The following is a 19,409-nucleotide window of genomic DNA, read 5'->3' as shown; positions in this document are numbered from 1 at the left end:
GTAGGAAATATATATACGTTCCTCGAGAGCCATATCCTGCCCGTTTTAGATCTTTCTCTACTTCAACGCACCTGATTCAAATGATCAGCTCATCAGCAAGTTGTGTCGAGGCCTAAGACGATCGTGTACAATTGAAGTTCCCTATCCTTGGTTTAAAAGTACGCAGGTTAGAAATTGTATTTTTGTATTGTCTGTGACGATATGATCCCACTGGAGTTCCAGGCAGGATCTGCTCTGCTGCAATATGATAGGCTGTTGCATCCCAGGCAAGAAAGCAAATGTGAAGAGGGTATGAACTGGCATTTATACTGCCCCCAGGTGGCCATGCTGTGCACACCAGAATAAGCAGCAATGTGCATTGAATTGAATGAGAAAGTGTCACAAAAATTATTAGTTCTATTGATGTAATTACTGTGCATGTTTATGAAGGACAATATTATAAAGTGTGATTTTTATCATTGGGGAAAAAGAAATGAGGTTCTTTTTCCACCATGTTAGATGCATTGCAGTACAAATAGCCACCTTTTGATGTTTCCCTAATTCATTATGTAAAGCATGTCGCGTCTGAATCGGTGCGCCATGCACTTGTTGCTCTCTGACATTTGATGGCCTTCTTCAAACCAGAGCTTGAGTTGCATAATAGCAGCCCTTGTTGTCGAAACACGAGCCGAGCGTGGCTTTTTATTTGTGGGCCGGGACTTTATGAGGGTCTACGGTTACATACCCTGAGAAGGAGGGCTATTGTGTTCTCGGCCCGATAGCCAGCATACCTCCGCTCCTCCTTCACTTTGCGTACACTTGACCATAACAAACAGGAATGACATTTTGGTAGTTTGTGGGTGTCAACAAGAAGTTGTATTCACTTTTTTAGGGCAATTATGGGCCTCACTGATTCATCTTTTTAAATTGGCAAAAATCGTGCAACAATGTAATGATTGAAAAGTTTTCAGTGGTGTGAAACTGAACTACATGAGAGGTGTTTCTGATATTTTGGTTATTTGGCTACATGGGAGGGGCGGACACGTTACACTCACTGCACACCGAGCAATTGAATCAGACGCAAAAAAAAAAAGCAACAAAAAAAATTAGTTGGGGACTCTTGGCCCCACAGTAAGGAATTGGGCACAGCATGCATGTTGACTGATGCACTTTTCTTTTTAAATCGAACCACAAAAACATGGCGCGATCGTCAAGGAAGAAACAGATGGGCCAACACAGGAGAGGAAAAAATAACTCAGAAATGATTTTTATTTTATATTTTGTGGAGCCTTATGTAGATTTTTCATTCGGTTTTACATATGTGACATTATAACGGCATTCATGGACTATTGAATTTTGTGATTCGAAACAATACTTGACCAACCGTCAGTCACCCATGAAAAGCTTTAGAAGCATGTAAACATGAGGTGAAAGTCTTGAGGGAATGTCGTTTTTTTTCTTCTTCTTTTTCTACATTCCTGGATTCTCGTGTCTTTCTGTTTTTCTCACACACATACCTGCTCAGCAACTTGGCTACTGAGCAGCTGACTTGGCCAGGAAGTGTGTCGCACACACGGGCAGGCAGCATCAGGGCCCGGTGAGTGTCTACTGAGGCTGCAGACACATCTGCCTGCTTGGTTTCACCTGCTAACTGAGCATGTAACATTTACTTCATGGCTGCAACGCAATCAGGGCCTGGGTGCTGGCAATGGAGCAGTGCGCTTGTAATTACGCGCATGTTTTCCCCACACTCGAAAAGTAAGCAGAAGGAAGAAGAAGAATTTATTTTCGCTCCGAAAGGGCGGCAACTTGCTTAAAACAAGAGTAAAATAAGTTTTAAAAAATGTTGGGACAAGATTTTCTATTTCAGTGCTTTTCAATAACAGTTTTGTTGTAACGAGCCAGTGCATATACAGGTACCTGTGCATTTTTTTTAACGTAGCGTTGCCATTTTAAGAACAAATTAATTAATTCAAGAACATGAATTGATATGCTATTGCCGTTCAAGTCCCCCAAAACGACCGCTTTGGTTTTTTAAAAATTAAATAATTAAAAATAGCACTGTATTTTAAAATTGTACAAAAACATAGCAAAGGAGAATGTAAATATGTTACCTTAACACTAAACAATTACAATTACACGTCGTGTGTTTAACCAAACCACATGAACTTTCTCACCCAAGTGCGCTAGCTAAACGCTAACACACAATACAAAACATCACAGACCGGCTAGCAAAAGACCGTTGCGGTAATTCAAAACTTTTTAAAGAGCTTGTAGTTGAACACGATCTTTAGCAACACATGCAGACAGATCATACAATACTCACAGGCGTATTCTTTATCCTCTGCGCAGAATCAAGTCAAGTCAAGTCAACAGTCAAGTCAAGTCAAGTCAACAGTATTTATAGAGCACTTTCAAACAGCCATCGCTGCATACAAAGTGCTGCACATGGAGCAATTTAACATGCACAATAAACAGTAAGACAAATCGGTAATAAAGGCGGTAGAAAGCACCAAACAGTAAAACCAAGAACAAATCTAAGTCATGCTGAGTCGAATGCCAAAGAATACAAGTGAGTTTTGAGGAGGGTTTTGAAGATGGGCAGCGAGGAGGCTTGCCGAATGTTCAGTGGGAGGTCATTCCAGAGAGAGGGACCAGCAACAGAAAAGGCTCGATCCCCTCTGAGCCTCAGTTTAGTTCTTGGTACTTCTAATAAGGTCTGGTCCACAGACCTGAGGCGCCGGGCAGGTGTGTAGGGGCGGATGAGCTCAGAGAGGTAAGGTGGCGCGAGATTATTCAGAGATTTGAAAACAAATAAGAGGATCTTGAAAATAACTCTAAAATGAATGGGGAGCCAGTGAAGGGATGCCAGAGTAGGAGTTATGTGCTCCCTCTTACGAGTACCAGTCAAGAGGCGAGCAGCGGCATTCTGGACCAGCTGAAGGCGCTTAATGGAGGACTGGCTGACTCCAAAGTAAAGGGCATTGCAGTAATCGAGCCGGGATGTGACAAAGGCATGAATTACTGTCTCAAAGTGTTCATGAGAGAGGAGAGGTTTTATTTTGGCCAGCTGTCTAAGGTGAAAGAAGCTGGATTTAACAACGGCACCAATTTGCCGATCGAGTTTGAAATCACTGTCCAGTTTAAGGCCCAAGTTTGAGACTGTTGACTTAGCTTTTGTGTTCCATGACCAAATTTACGTGTAATATGTCTACATGTATGATATGGACGTCCAGTGCCCACTGTGCGCACACCAGAATGAGCATCACTATGCCCATCGAATTATCATAATGCGCAAGCTGTTTATTTCTATGTCTCTTAATTTCCGCACAATATGGTAGAATACGCCAGAGTGCAGTTGTGTTCATTGTTTCCGTGCCCTTTTCATAAACGTTCCTCTGAGCTTTTCCTCGTTTTTTAAAAAATTGCATTGAGGGGCACGGTTCCAAAAGCTCTCGCGGGGCCATATTCGGTCAGCAGGCAACCCCCCCCCCCCCAAAATGCTTCCGTGTGAGCTTTTTCATTGCTGGCGCGCCACAGCTTTATGCTCATTCCCGGCGATACACGTAATGGTGACAACGCTGAGCTCGGAGTGCTCTCCTGTGCGCGGGCAAACATTTTCCGTCCTCGAGACGAGCGTCACCTCGCTAATCTGTCTGAGCAAGTGTGTGTGGAGAGGCCCTTTTATCCCGCCCTGCTTTAACTGCTTGCTCGCAGGAGAGCCATTTAACCAAACCCCCCACCCCCCCTTTTTTTTGTCCACTAATGGGCGCTGAAGTCTTTCACCGGGCCCTGTTTGACTTTCACCCCCTGAAAGAAAAGTTGGCCAGCGTGGCGACATTAAGAAAACCAGTTAACCTGGAACAGTCTGTGTCTACTCAAGGAAGCCGGCGAGCGCCTCGGTGCCTTTTCAAGAGGCTTCTCTCGGCGGGCTTCGATTAAAATTGTCCGCTCAGCACTTTGCTCAGTAGCACACGGCGTCCAAACAAATAAATGCCTCACCACTAGCCGTTGTCTCGGAGCGTCATATCAGGGTGACGTCTTCATAAATGGACTTTTCAACATTCCTGATCGACCCCGTCACGTCTTTTCAGGTGCCAATCATTCAAATTGCAACAATTTACCACCGGTCACCATTATGCCACTTTAATTTCATGTTAATTGGATTATTATAGATGAGTTTCATTACAAACCAATAACTATCTTTTGACTGGCTGGCTGTTTCATCACGAGATCAAAAGACGCATTGACATCACCTTATGCTACTGCCAGACATCATAACATTGACAAAGCTTTTTTTTTTTTTTTTTTTTTAAAACACATGTTCTCCAACTTTTTACCGAAAGTACCACATGAAAAATACAGTAAATATTCTCTAGTACGGACTCGTGTTTGCGCTGTCCAATTTGTCCTGATAACAGAAATTCCTCATTTGGGAAATGAGCATGGTACATGTCCTTTATGAACCTGCAAGTATGTTGACAAAATGCATGTGTAACAACACAATCAATAAAATACAAAATATATTGTCCAAAAACTGTTTATATAACAAAAACTGCAATACAGGTGTATCCCAAAAAAATCACAACAGTAAAATACATACAGTATTTTAATTATTTTTTTCTGTCTTGGGAAAAAAAATTGTATTTTGGATTGTTTTGTTGGATGCATTCTTTGGTTTATGACAATGTTTGCCTGCGTGTCATACAGTTTTCTTGCTAGTTGCAAGTAACTGTCCCGTTGATCACCGATGTCTGGTAATTCTTGTGCATAATGAAGGATTTTTGTTGCCATTTGCATTGCTTCCTTGCTGGATGGTGGCTTGTCATCAGGAGTTTAATCGATGCCTTGTTTTTTAAAGTTTCGTAAATTTGCGTCTTTCCGACTCCAAGTGTCTGCTGGATCTTTTTAACTTTGTGTCCAGCCTCGCTCAAACGGATGCATTTCACTCGCTCCGCTCCAGTCGTTAACAGTTCTTCTTCGTTTCGATGCGATGATCTACACGACGTAAGTGAATAAAGTTAAAATCTTTCGCAATTACAGTAAAACGCACGCCAATAAAAAGTCGCTTACACGTCTTCGTTTCGAATCTGATGAATGAAAACGGCGAAGTGGACACGTTTCTTCGGTCATGTCGAATTTCCGCTTACGCAACATCCGGTAACACGTAATATCGTAGTCAAAATGTTAATGCATAGGTTTTTATTCCGGGTGAAGGATATTCCTTTCCATAGAATTCCGGGGATGGGAATATTTACTGTACTGAGCTCTCCAAGTACCACCATCTTGACAAAAATTAGAATACATATTAAATATTATTGTTTTGGTATCTTGTATTTCACAATTCAGGAGTGAAAGTAAACCAGTAATGGATTGCTTACAAATGCACTTAATCCTTTATTACTATTACTGTATTATTATGAGCTTTATTTGACCGGAACTTTGCGTTATGATCTTTTTACACGCAGTCACATCAGTTTATTACTGCTGAAGTTTATTCAAGGTTTTGCTTTTTGCTCTCTGCGGCAGTCGGTGACTCACTTCAGAAGAGGCCATGTTTTATTTATGGGGACACTATTGTGATACTTGGGAAATGGGAAACCTATTTTTGAAACATGTAGCTTATATCAAGAAAGGGGAAAAAACATTTTACCTTGAAAACAATCCATCTTGTGGACAAACATTTTGAATGACCATTAAGAAAGTTCAAGAAACTGTTACATGAATCTCCCAACCCAGAAAATCAAAGGTCAACCAGTGTCCAAAGCAGATTGTGGTCAACTATGAATCTTCCGTATTTTCCACTCCTACGGGATTTTCATTTCTCCGTGTAGCCGCTTTCCAAAAACAAAATTATTGATTTCAAAGCATTGCAGTGAGCTATTCAGACTTGCTTAAGGTAACCGAAGGACAATGGCGCAGCCAAAGCAGCCGGCGCGCCATGATCATTCTTATTTACACTTTGTAATTTACACAGTCCGGGGGGGGGGGGGGGGCTTTTAACACCAGACGCTGAGTCTTTCCTGTTTATGGAGTACGGCTACTGTGGCGGGGATGGTTAAACCAAGGTCAACATTGGCTGTAGCCACGAGACTGACCTGTGAGTGTAAAGAGGACAAATAAACACAGTAGGGAGCCGGAAGAAAGTTCTCTTCACAGGTGAATGAAAGGTGGAATCAGCCTGCGGAAGCAAAAATCGGACTCTCAAATCGTAATCGCATACGTTGATTGGTGCCTTGAGATATGAGTTTATTCTGTGACGATACTAAAATGAAACCCAAACCCAAATAAAGTACAGTGGTACCTCTACTTGCGAAACTAATTGGTTCTGGAAGAAATTTCTTAACGAGAAAATGTAAGTACAGCCGCGTTTTCCATGTAAATGCCCTAATCCGTTCCAAGCCCCCCCCCCCCCAAAAAAAAATTCACACATAATTGTTTTCTAAAACATAAAAATTCATCAAAATATGTAACAAATACATGTTACAATGAGATTATTGCACAATAAATGAGAGTTGGGCATAATTAAAATGATGGTCATTTCAACTTTTAACTGCATCCACATCGTTTTTTTGCCCTCTTTAGTTCATGTTCTCTCTCAGAAGTGGTTTTTGCCTGGCGTTTTGTCAAGAATTGATCCAAGGACGTTTGCTTTTGTTGCCTTTTAACAATCTTTCGAAAATGTCCAAGGTAAACATCAGCATCGTGAGCGATCGCCCGACTGGTGAACACTTTTTCTGGGTCATTCACATTTACGTAAAACTATCGGACCGCCTCATGGCCCAAGGTGCGAATGATGGGGACATTGCATAGACACACATCTATCTATTAATCTATACACACAGACACATCCGGTGGAGGTTCCTCTTAGCCAATGGAATGCCAGGAAGATGCTCGGTGTACACAAAGTGTAATTCCTTTGTTTGATGTTTAGTTTGACAGTAAACTTAACCAGAGAGTGGCATGGAAGCCTCTTTGTGAAGCAGCAGTTTGTTGGCACAAACTAAGTAAGTAAAAAACTAAAAAGTAAATTGACTTAAATTCGCTGCCGCTGTCTCAAGTCAAAGTAAAAACCTGTGTGTGTAATTGCTTAAATCTTGAAAAAAACCCTAACCAAATTGGGCTACTCCTATCTCAAGACACCATTGCAGTCACAAAATATGCATCGCCACCCTCCCCCCTGCCCCCCAATGCACAAAGTGCACAAATATGCCCACAGAGACTCACAGTGGTAATACACCCTCTCGACAGATGCCGTATGGACATTCTCAGTGGTGTTAAAAAAAAGAAGAAAAAAAGGCCCCTCAGGGTCTCTGTTCTCTGACAGTACACTAGGGATCAGCTGTGACACTGATCCACTCATGTCACACACGTGCGCACATCCACATGTGTGTGTGTGTGTGTGTGTGTATATATATATATATACGGCATCGGAGCAAATTCGTTTTTTAAGAACATAATGGCAAAAAAAAGATGCCAACACAAAACATATACAGTATATATATATGTATATATATATATATATATATATATATACTGTATATGTTTTGTGTTGGCATCTTTTTTTTGCCATTATGTTCTTAAAAAACGAATTTGCTCCGATGCCGTTGACAATGAAGCTTTGGCTTGTACTGCTCTCGTTTGGCCAGCTGAGGCCATGCTTTCTCTAAATTGCACTCGCTCTTCCCCGCATAGCGGTATATGGGTCATATAAGAGGCCTCTCATTTGCACACAGTCAGCAAGCAGAAATAGCTGCTGTATATTCACAAGGCTCAGTGCCTTTGTGTGCTTGCCTAATAATTAGATATCCAATTCAAAGACACAAAAAGCACAATCGCGTCAACGACACATTGAACGAGTGTAACCCAAAATATGAAATCTGTACCGTGCATACAATATGATGCACGGCAATAATTTGCTTCCTCTGGTGGGACTAATGAACTTGGCCAAATGTCACAGTTATCAACATCGAGTCATTCAAGTCACTGTTATCTTAGTTTTACATTCAGGCTCTTCTTGCGTCTTTGAAGTCTTAAATGTGATTTAACAAAATGAAGGCCTTTAGTATCCTTAAAAAAAATAAACACTTATCCCCTAAATACCCCTAAATCTGCCGTTCAAAGGTCTTAAAAATGCCACAGGCACAAACAACATAAGGCTGATTTGCAATGTGGTCACATTTTGTTCATTTGAATCAAAGTGGCCTTTAAAATGTGCCACAAAGTCTTAAATTTAACTTCTTAAGGCCTATTTATGTGCCTCTTTGATTCTATAGAGTAAGTCCATAGGATTTTTTTTTTTTGTGGCTGCGCTCAAGGAAAGTCTCCGTCCAGGTGTAGCCCTCAGTCCGATGTGTGGCCCGTGAAAGGGATATGCTCGCCCTGGTGGCGGGCGTACAGAGACGCTCCTTTGTTTCCTGGCATGTCTCACATACTTTAAGAGGCCAGATAAGCCGCGGGACCATGAAACACTGCTTTATGTTCGGCCTCTGTAACGTCCCGGAGAGGGCCGAGTGCATTCAAGAGAGAGACCTGCCGGCGTGCGGGTAATATGTCCGATTTGCTGAACCTTATTAGAGGGCCAGATGCACACAAGTCCCATCCATGTCACAAAACGGAACGAAAGCCATCAGTTTGGAGTATATCTGGGGTACCAAAATGAAAATCCTGCAGGGCCGCATATTGTTTTATTTATTTTTTTTTTTTGGAAGGTCTTTGGTCAGATGTGATAATGCTGTAATATTCAAAACAAAGTCATATACAGTATATATACAGTATATATTTATTTATTTATTTGGGTTCAAAGCAACAAAAATACAATCTGAAGTAAAATGATATTTCCATTTTGACAAAAGTTAAATAAGCTGAATAAACAAAACATGATCCCTGTCACCAATCCAAAACTAACAAGCTATTTTTCTTTAAAAACAAACAAAACAAACAAAAATAAGAATATGTTTCGGTTTCACACTTGGTGTGTGCCAGTGTGAGTGTGTGTGGGACGACAGTAAAAGTGAAATTGTGAGCTTGTGTTTCGAGGCAAAAGAGCACACAAGCGAGTTGGAGGTTTAGGGTTAGGGTTTTTTTTTCAGAATAAATAACTGGAAAAAAAATCCACTGATGTCATCGATTGATGCCGTTGACTTCAAATGACTTTTTCCAGTTGCAACGTCTCACTCTGTACATTTTTTTTTGCTTTCTGAGCCAAAATTTGAGCCTATGATTAAACAATACAAACATAACAAATTGTCCAGATCTTGCCTGAAGACTAACCGCTCATGTTCCTGAGATCACTCACTAGGCCACGCCCCTAAAAGGCGCACATACAACATGTCCCGATGCAACTGGAAAAGTCACTGGAAATCGCAAACATCATAATTCACCTGTTTTTCTGGGGTTGCTCCTGTGATGTTGGCAATGCGAGCCCGAAGGCAGTTTGACGTCAATTTCAGTCAACAGTAGAGGGTGGTTTAAATCCAATCCTCTGTTTGGATTCTTATTCCACAAACACAATATTACTCATAAACCATATTTAGACTTGTATGCTCACACAAAGTATATAATTGCAAAGAAAGTTCCTCTTGAAGTTACTTGTGTCTTTTGCCTCCCCTTGTATCCAAAGGCAGCAAACCACAGTGCGGTTGGTGGGTGGGTGTAGTGGTGTGGTGTGTGGGTTTGACTGTTTCCTGAAATCGGATTAGCGGCTACTCTACACTTAGATGGCAAGGGCTTTAGTTTAGCCCGGTCTAAGACCACCCATCAGGTAAACAGGTTCGCTCCTGTGGAGCTAAATAGGAAAGTGAATGGTGACCAAAGGAGGAGGTGGGCTGGGGGGCGGTGGGTCTTCAGGGTTTCAGGAAGGGGTGGGGGGGGATATGGAAATACTATGAGGCTTTATTGATCTGATTTAATGTAGGGAAAAGAATCCCGGTTGTGTAAGATTCCCGACTTGTGAAATGTATTGCGAACCAATTTGTGAACTTTCTTTTCTCGGACCAACTCCCTGGACCTTCACTAAAGACCAACACAGTGTAGCCCCCCCCCCCCCCCCCCCCCCGCTTGCCAAGATATCAAAACCTTACACTGGCATGCTGCCGCCACTGCGTCCCAGAGAAACCCTCCCCGAAATGAGGATTTTTTTTTGGGGGGGGGGGGGGGAATCCGGCTTGCAAACAGCCTCTCTCCTGTCGCTTGCCAGCCACCGAGGCTTTGTTAGGCAGGCCTTCTTGTGAGCCCGAAGCCTTCAAGAACCCCATTATGCAGCAGGACTCAGCGGGGCAGAAAGAGCAGGAGTGTTTTTCGGCAGTCATGTGGGCACACGGGCATTATACACTTTTCAGTGGCACTGCGGATATATATAATATATATATATATTTTTTGTAAGTCTCGGAAAGAGACGGGAGGCCCGCAAAGAGAGGCTGCGAGAGGACATTTTAATAATTGGGAGTTCTATAACTTTGCCAAATCCTCACAGGAGGATTGCAAGTTTTCTCCCTCCCTTCCTCTTTTTTTCGCCCACTGTGGCTCGTGAAAAGCATGGTGCCAAGGGCCCCGCTGCGAAGGTGACAAATCCTTCGACGTGGCTCATTGTGGAAAGGTTAAAGGAATACAGTCAAGTGATGTCAGGATGCGCCTCTAATTGCCCGCTTTGCTGTGCGGAGTTTTACAAATCAAACAATCACCACAGGAACATTTATTCACACGTCCTCTGTGTGTGTGTCTGTTTTCTCTCGATTTTGTGTATTTGATTGTTGGTACTCTCGAAAAAACACAAGTGTGGACAGAAGTGCGGGGGGGATTTATTTCGAACATATCGCAAAATGAGAGTACGGTATAGTAGAGTGACTTGTGAAAAAATACTACCATTTAAAAATACCAGTCATTTTGTTTTTGGACCGATTGATGCTTGGACCTTGTTGCAGTTCCTCTTTTTCGCTTTCTTTCCGAGTCGGATGTGAGCTGTCACCTGCATCTGTATTAGGGTATGGTCAGACGCTGTTGTGTTCCAGGTTGCAGTGCTTAAATGTGTCGTTAAATGTGTGCATTTAATAAAGGTAAAAGTGACATTTATTCTTCATTGAGCCATTTCATTGGTCATTTCTTTAGTTATATTAAACTTATTGTTATTTTTCAGAAAAGGTTTTTCCTGTTGTTATTTTTGAGTTTCTGGAATGGATTAAATGCATCGACATGATTTCCTGTGGGACATATTGCTTTGGTTTTCGTCCAGTGTGGGTTGTAGTCAGACTTTTTGGAACGGAGGGGCCCGACCGATTTAAATTGGCCTCTTATGGCTCATATTTAACAATCGTTTTTACCTTTACAGTATGTACGCTAACTATTTAGGGCTGATGTACACAAGTAACACGGGTGCCATTATTTATTTTATACTTACCTGCCATTCAAAAAAAAGTATATATATATATATATATATATTTTTTTTTTTAATATTTGCTCAGGTGAGCAATGCAAGTTGAGCAAATAATTGACACACTACCTAAAGTCAGTTTGTCTAAAAAAAAATAAAAAATGATTGTTGTCAAGCTTGTGCCAAAATCCACATCCAATAGTGTATCAGCTATAACGGGGCAGGAAGCGCTAGAGTTTTTTACTAATCGGGGATAGACAAACTCAGGACTCCCTGCATCTCAAACATCACTGCTTCTGTCAACCCCCCCTCACTCCCCCCCACGAGTGAATAGCAGGCAGGCTGAGCAGCTCTGATCAGCGGTGTTGTTGTTGTTTTTTGCTTTTTTTTTCCCCTTTTCCCAGAGCATCACACCGGTGTGCGTGTGTGTGTGTGTGTTTGAGATGCAGGGATGCATGGTGCGAACCCTCCCCTGAGTGGTAATGCATGAACTGTTCGTAAAAACATTGTTGCCGCCGCTGTTGCCTTCTATGTTAATAAGGCCTGGATCGGGGCGGGGGCGGAGGTAGTGTTACCCACCTGCTATATCGCGGTTCATCGTTTGACGCACCTGCTATTTATCGTGGAGCGGGGTTTTCACAGAAGGCCTCGAATTCTCGGTTGACGCCGGCAAATTTTTCTTGATGTGAAGACGACTATGACTTGGCTAAAAATGTTTTTTTTATTTTTTTTAAAGTCGGTGGACTCCAGGTGAACAGCCAGTTGGCCACGTGTAATAATGCAGCCGCAAGGAGAAGTGAACACGATGTCAAACTCATTTTTGTCGCAGGCCACATTATAATGACCGCTTCCCTTGGAGGGGTTTGGTAACAAGACAATGCTTACGATATGTCATTGATTTATTACATATGAAAATTTCGTACGGATTTTAGCAAGCATTATGTAAATTGTCAATCTTTGATTTGCTTTCGCGGGCCACTTAAAATGATGTGACGGGCCACATCTGGCCCCCGGGCCTTGAGTTTGACACCTATGTAATAAGATATCTGTGGCAATATTTCTACTCGCTGTTGACACGGAAAGCCCGTACAACAGACAATTATAGCCACTCTTTGTGTCTCCTATCCGGCGTTTCAAGCTGTCAAGTGACTCCACGTCACTCAGTTCTGTGTTGCGGTTTGTTCCGAGCCAGGAAATGTATTTATGAATGCATGATTTTTGTGGAGAGGAAAAGCAAAAAAAAAAAAAAGTGTACTTGCCTCTCTCCCTCTTGCTGTCTAATAACTGGTAACCCCAGCTGTGAGTGTGTGTGTATTTGTCTGCCTATGTAATGCTGAGGCTCGCCGGGTGCGCTGAGGCGGAACTTGGCCCCAGTCAGACCGGTGCACTGAGGGCAGAGACCAAAAAAAAAAAAAAAGCCTCCAGCAGTGCTTTCCCTCTCTTTCAATCTCGCTCTTCCACTGGGATTTGGAACCGGCTCGCCTCGGAGATGTAACATGTATTTATTTTGTACGCAACACTCAGGGATTCTTTGCCCCCCCCCCCACCCCCCCTTTTTGTACATGTGCATAAAGTACATTTTGCTGACCATGAAGTGTCTACGGGTAGGGAGGAGAAGGAGAAGAAAAAAAAAAAAACAACAACTTTGGGGGTGGAGTCTTTTAGCGTCAGCGTGTTCTCCCCTGACGTCCTGCCGCTGGCATCCGGAAGAAAGCAGCATGGAGCCAGGGCCACCGCTTCAGCGTTTACATGCTGAATTTGAAATCAGATTACACCCAAGCCTGCCTCGCTTGACTTAATGGATTTGAAGGGACACGATCCTATTAATAAAGGAATAAAAGAGGTGGAGGCAAGGAGAAAAAAAAAGAGGTGATTTTTGCCCCCACCCCCGAGGCCGTGTGGGGCCCCACCGGTGGGATTGGAGGGCTAATCTGCCATGCAAATTAAATCCTGCCTCCATAAACCGGGGGCCCCTCTAATGTCTCCCATTACACACCTTTTTATTTGTTGGGATCTGATATTGTGGCGGGAACATCGGCTTGATACGGGAATGATTGCTGGAGAAGATGGAATTTGCATCCTGTCTCATGCCTGCAAAGTGTTTTTTTTTTCTTCCCCCCTCCCCTTGGAGGGCTGAGGGATGGGAATGTTAGGCCATGTTCCTCAGATTGGGACCGACGCTCCTTTTGCAAGCAAATCTCTCTCTCTTTCTCTCTCTCTCTCTTGCACGTCCTCGCCCGCCCACCCGAAATAATCTGCCAGGCCGAGTTCCAGGCAGGATTACGGTGCAGTTGAGAGTGAGAGGTTTAATCAGCGAGTGTGGCAGTTTTTGCGCGGCAACACGCAGCTTAGTTTGCCTTTTGCGTTTAATGAGCTTGCACTTTGCTTGCTTTCTCGGAAGTCCCCCCCCCCCCCCCCCCCTGCACTGTTTCTATTGCGCTGTCAGAAGCACCTGTAAAAACACAGAAATGTCACATATCCTAATCCGATTTGCACTTAATCATGACAGGGTTTAGCGCGTATGCGCACATTAGCGGCGGAGCTGTGAAACTTTCAGTGTTCTCGCCGCCTTTTCTCGCGCTGAAGTTCACCTTTTCAGTCAGCTTGGCTACATTTTATTTTATTTTTTTTAAACTTTTCAGGGCAGACACTTTCTCCCTGTTGAAGAGACGGCTTGCATTAAAAAACTAAGCAAAAAACCCCCCACAACCCTCATGTAAGGAGCTTTTAGTGCAGGGGTGTCGCGGGCCACATTCAAGTTACCATTTCAAGTGTCTGCGTAACATTTTACTTCGAGCAGACGATAGCCAAGTGAATTTTTGTCGACACAGTCCAAAAAAGATGTGGACTAAATATAATCAATTCACAATAGTTTTCCTCTCGTTTGCACACGAAGATTGATATTTTACGACAGAGATGATGTTGCGCTACCCCCCCCCCCCCACACCCTGGCCGCCTAAATGTTCAGCGTAGGCGGAGCTTTGTTGCCGTCCAATCACAACCGGGGAAAACAAAAAACAAACGCACGCGTTTCCCCCGCCATCTAATTCTGTCGCCTTGTCGTTGGACAGGTCCCCCCCACCTCAGCAAGAAAAATGCAAAGGGGGGGGGGGGCGAAAAAAAAAAAGAAACGTATCCTCTGTCTTTGATGTCAACATCCTGCCAAATAAAAAAATGAATATCCACCTTTCAAACAAAGGTATGCCTGGGAGTGTGGACCTCATTTCAAGCACAATTAACTTGAAATGGAGTGCTGCAAGATCAATAGTCCCCAGTTGATCCAGAGGGAGCTGTCAGTCTATGGAAATGGCACACATATGGTAATATCCCCAGCTTAACAACAATTTAGAGGATTTACTGTTGCTGTTTTCAGACCCACATGAATAACAAACAGTGGGCCACCCCCTGGGAGCCATTTTGTTTTATCCCAGCTTCAATTAATCTTTAAGGGGGAGGATACCATTCGGGGGAAATGGCGGGGGGTGTGGGGGGGGGCTACAAAGAGGGCGTTTGTAGATGTGAAAAGCTATATTGCTAATTACGGATGTCACAAATAAACGATCGGTTAATGCAAATGCTACGAAGTGGTCTCAGATCACACGGGTTCATTTTCTTATCGGGTCGAGTTGAGACAAATGCGTTTGAGAGGCGCGTCGTAGTGCGTGTGTGTGTGTGGGCGCATATTTCACCTCCTGCGCCTTGTGCTTAGCCTTAAACCGTAAACCTGTGGCATGAAAACGGCTACTGTGATGCCTTTACGCCAAATTCATCCAACAGAGCCGTTGGACGGCCAGCCCGCATGGACAGACGGCGCCCCCCCCCCCCCTCCTCCTCCCCTCCCCACCCCACCCCCTGTCACCCATCTGATTGAAGCCAATCCGCAATTGATTCACCTCGACTCGGCGATTGATGAAGTCCGTTCGCATTAAACCGCGGGGCTTCTCCATCGGACATGCACTTTGCGGAGTTGCGATTGGAATTGACTTTGGTGTGTAGCCGTCAGCTCAAGCCAGGTGGGAAATTGAGTTACCAAAGCGCGAGGTATGAGATGGATTGATGGCCTGTGTGGCAGCGGTACCATTTGTATCTGCCTTTTATAACGGCAAGCGGTTCAAGGAACTCAAAAGAGCACAGAACAGCTCGGGTGAATACTGTATGTTCTTCTCCACTCGTCGCCGTTTGGCAAAGCGGGAGTTACGACAGGCTTGTCGTGGTGTTGGGGATTCGCCATCAGTGTGAAAACCATCAATATGATTTCAGTTTGTTGATCATTGAAATTCATTTTTTTTAAAACTCATTCACTACCAAAGACGTTTTTAAACGCCTTTTCAGACTTGGTCTAGAATTGGCTGATACTGAATGAGTTTTAAACACTATCTGAAATCTTAAAAAAAGAAAAGAAAAAAAAAGTAATTATAGTCTTTCAAAAGCAGATACTTTATTCAGAGCTCTTGTTGTTAATGCAGCCTTGTGGACGTTTCCTTGAACCAGCAGAAACATCCAATGGCTCAAATTCTCAACGAGTCGAATAGACCATTAAAAATATGCTTTCGAAAAGACCGTGAGGAGAAGCAGAGAGACCAAGTTAGTGATTTAGGCAGTCCCCCCCACCCCCACCCCAGGCTTTTCAAGACTATCATGTTGAAGAGGACTTAAGTCCTCTTGAGTTCGTCTTGATTTCACCAAGCAGTACTATTGACTTCCTGATAGAACAGTTGGTAATGTTGCCTTAAAAATGTGGTTTGTGTTTGTATGTCTTTTTTGCAAACCCCCAAAAAATCTTTTAAAAATGATGACAACGTTTCACTATACTGTAGCCCCTCCTGCATTTAAGTTGTCCATCCCTGCCTAAAGGTATTTGACAAATAGTACAGTCGATTGGACTCTTTTTGGAAATGTGATAATTAATCTCCCGGCCTCCATTTTGCTCCTCATCCTGTATTCCAAGATATAGGTAGGGGGACATGACAAAAGCTCTGGGAATTCTCTGTCCTGTATCTCAATGAGGGTTGTAAACAAAATTGAAATTGCCACAATCATTTCGACCCATGTCCTTGATGAAAAAGAGGCAATGTTGGCCAAGAAATGAATAAATGTGGGAAAGGAAAAAAAAAAAGCGCAGCACTAGGCCCTGCCTTTATCATGTAAATAAGGCGACTGGGACTTCACTCGCAGTGCAATTCCCTCTCCGCCGTTTGGGCCAAATGCAACTTTCCTGTGCTTTAAGGCCACAATGAGAAATGTATTTGGAGCCCTCAGTTTTAATTTACTCAGAATGGCAGCAAAGCGGCACCGATGTGGGGGGGGGGGACCTCATCTCATGCCTACTACGAGCGCCCTGGCGGTGGTGGCGCGGGGGGGGGGGGGGAGACCTCGAGGGGCTGTACGTTGAAATTTTTCCACAGCCCCACCACAGCGCTGGTGCGCATGTGTCTGCATTCCAACTCACTGGGGCTCTCGTACGGTAACACCTCAACCAAAATGCCTCTCGCGCAGCTGTAACATGTGATTCATGACAATCAGAAATGGCGCATCAGTTTGCTTATTATGTCTTAAGAAACAAACAAAAAAATCCTCCTAGTGTCCCAAAGTGCAAAAAGTGTGTGTGTGTGTGGGGGGGGGGGGGATCCACGAAAGAGGCGCCGCCTTGAAATTGACAGCTGTTATTGTGCCGTGCCATCTGGTACATTTGTCAGGGAACAGAAAAGGGTTAATATTCTATGATGTGTGGAAGCGGCGGCACAGCCAGAGCAAGATGCGGCGTGCCAGGAGCCTGCGCGCCCGATTGAGAGACGCCCACAGTATCAGCGCGGCACCCGCCGCAGAGCCAACGTGGCTAATTTAACGGGTCAAAACAGTTGGGAGAGTGCCAGGAGCCACAACGGTAGACTTCTGAACACCGCGCCACACACACAAAAAAAGAAAAGACATTTCCGGCTTTGCTTGCCACTGTGCCGTTTTGAACAAACGTAGAAGAAATTCTGCTGCTAGAAATTCAGCAGTGTTACTTTTGCCTTGAGAAAATTCTCCACTTGGGAAATAATTTTCTTTTTCTTTTTCCTTCTTCTTTTCTTAGCTCACTGCTCTATTTGTGAAGTGTGTGTTTGGTTGTGTTGGAGCGCCCCCCCCCCCCCCCCCCCCCCTCCCGAACTGTCATTATTCATTGACCACAGATGTAAATGGGTCCAAACAATGGGAGCGCACGTGCTGTGGGCAAAGCGATCGCCCCTGGAGAGGACAAGGTCTGCTGAAATTAATAGGCCTCCTGTGGCTTAAATAAGCAATGGCAAAAGAAGTCTAAATGTTCCCCAATCGCACGACAGACAAGCGAGGCCCGAGAATCCAAACAGCGGCTCGTTATTATCTGGATTGCTGGAGTGAGCCACATCAAAACACATCACAGTGTATTGGAGTGTGCTGTACTGTACTGTTTTGCCACTTGAATGCAATTTTTATGATTATTCTAATATATCTTGACCTTGATTTTTTTAAAGCGCTTTTTAGCGTCTCTTCAGATGAAATTTTCAAGTTACGAAACCTCTCAACAGGAAAATATTGCCTCTTGTTACGATCACCAGTCAGGCGATCGCTCACTATGCTGATGTTTGCCTTGGACCTTTTCAAAGGATTGTTAAAAGCCGACAAAAGCAAACATCCTTGGATCAGTTCTTGACATAACGCCAGGCAAAAAACACTTCTGAGAGAGAATATGAACTGAAGAGGGCATAAAAAACAATGAGGATGCAGTTAAATGACCATCATTTTTATTCTTTGTTTTTTACATTATGCACAACTCTCATTTATTGTGCAATAATCTCATTGTAACATGTATTTGTTACATATTTTGATGCATTTTTATGTTTTACAAAACATTTATGTCTGAATTTTGGGGGGCTCGGAACGGATCGGGGTATTTACATGGAAAACACGTCTTGACTTACAATTTTTTCAAATTAAGAAATTTCTTCTCGAAGCAATTAATTTCTTAAGTAGAGGTTCCACTGTAATTGGAACGTATGCCATGTTTTAAGACTTAAAATTTAAGTCATCCTTTGGAGCTGTCACAGCTCATTTTCTTTCACGGCCTACGTTCGACCAACTAGTTTTGCCGCCGTTTGAAATTGCGATCGTGAGAGATGATAGTTTTGAGTCACAAAGATGGTATCGGCGAAAATAGGTTAGATCTAACTTTTTTTCAAGGACGTGGAAAGAATAGATCAAAGTTGAAACGTTGCCCGTTTTAGCTCTTACCCCATATGGGCTCATATGCCCCAAACCGCCACATTAAGGGCGGGCGGGGGGGGGGGGGGGCAAAGCTGAAAAAAAATATGGCTGTAAATATGCTCCTTGGCTTGAGGACACATGCCTTTGTCATTCTGGAAGCTGGTAAACAGAATGGCCCCAGCATTTAAAGAGAGCGGCGGGGGGTAAATTAGTGCTTCGAGATGAATTATCATACAATTAAGGATGCTCGAAAAGGCCCCCCCAAACAAAATCGGGAGGCAAGACCTTTTTACTTTCATCGGAATTTCTCGGGGAGCGCGCTTGTGCTGATTTCGATACCCGGGCCATTTTGGATGACATTTACGCTGGCTTTTTGCTCGGTAACTGTCTCCATCTTGGATGCCGCATGAGCCAGCGCGCGTGTGCGTGTGTGTGGTGAGTTGTGTGGCATGATGAGCCCGCCGAGGTGGTCAATAATCTATTACGGCGCACGCTTCCCTCAGCAGAGTGACAAATGTCTGTCAGAGGAGTAGACCGTCAGAGGTCACAAATGTGCTTTTGACCTTTGGACACCCCCCGACGGGCTGCTGCTGCTTCCGTGCCAAACATGGCGGCAAGGATTTTACGTTTTTTTTTTTTTTTTTCTTTTCCCTTGGCCGCCTTGTCTTTCCTGAAACGTGCAGATTTCCAAAAAGTTTAATGACCTTTCCAAGTGCCCGCACTCTTTTATCGGCTGCCCCGCATCCATGTTATGGTAATAGGAGTGGACATTTACCATTTAAAAGTCAAATCAATAGCGAATTAAATTTTTTAGCAATGCAAGCTACATTTGGAATCA

The 19,409-nt window shown here is 43.6% G+C and overlaps 1 long non-coding RNA gene across 1 annotated transcript in view; it reads left to right on the top strand.

Moving 5' to 3' along the window:
* Nucleotides 1-19,409, top strand: part of LOC147199011 (uncharacterized) — an 84,304-nt gene that overhangs the window by 12,358 nt on the left and 52,537 nt on the right. The gene's annotated exons all lie outside the window — the stretch shown is intronic.

This window comes from Hippocampus guttulatus, chromosome 10 (genome assembly GCF_054856545.1).
Source record: "Hippocampus guttulatus isolate MCC_2025c chromosome 10, RoL_Hgut_1.0, whole genome shotgun sequence".
In the NCBI taxonomy this organism is placed as follows: domain Eukaryota; kingdom Metazoa; phylum Chordata; class Actinopteri; order Syngnathiformes; family Syngnathidae; genus Hippocampus; species Hippocampus guttulatus.
This window is presented reverse-complemented; position numbering and strand designations above follow the sequence as displayed.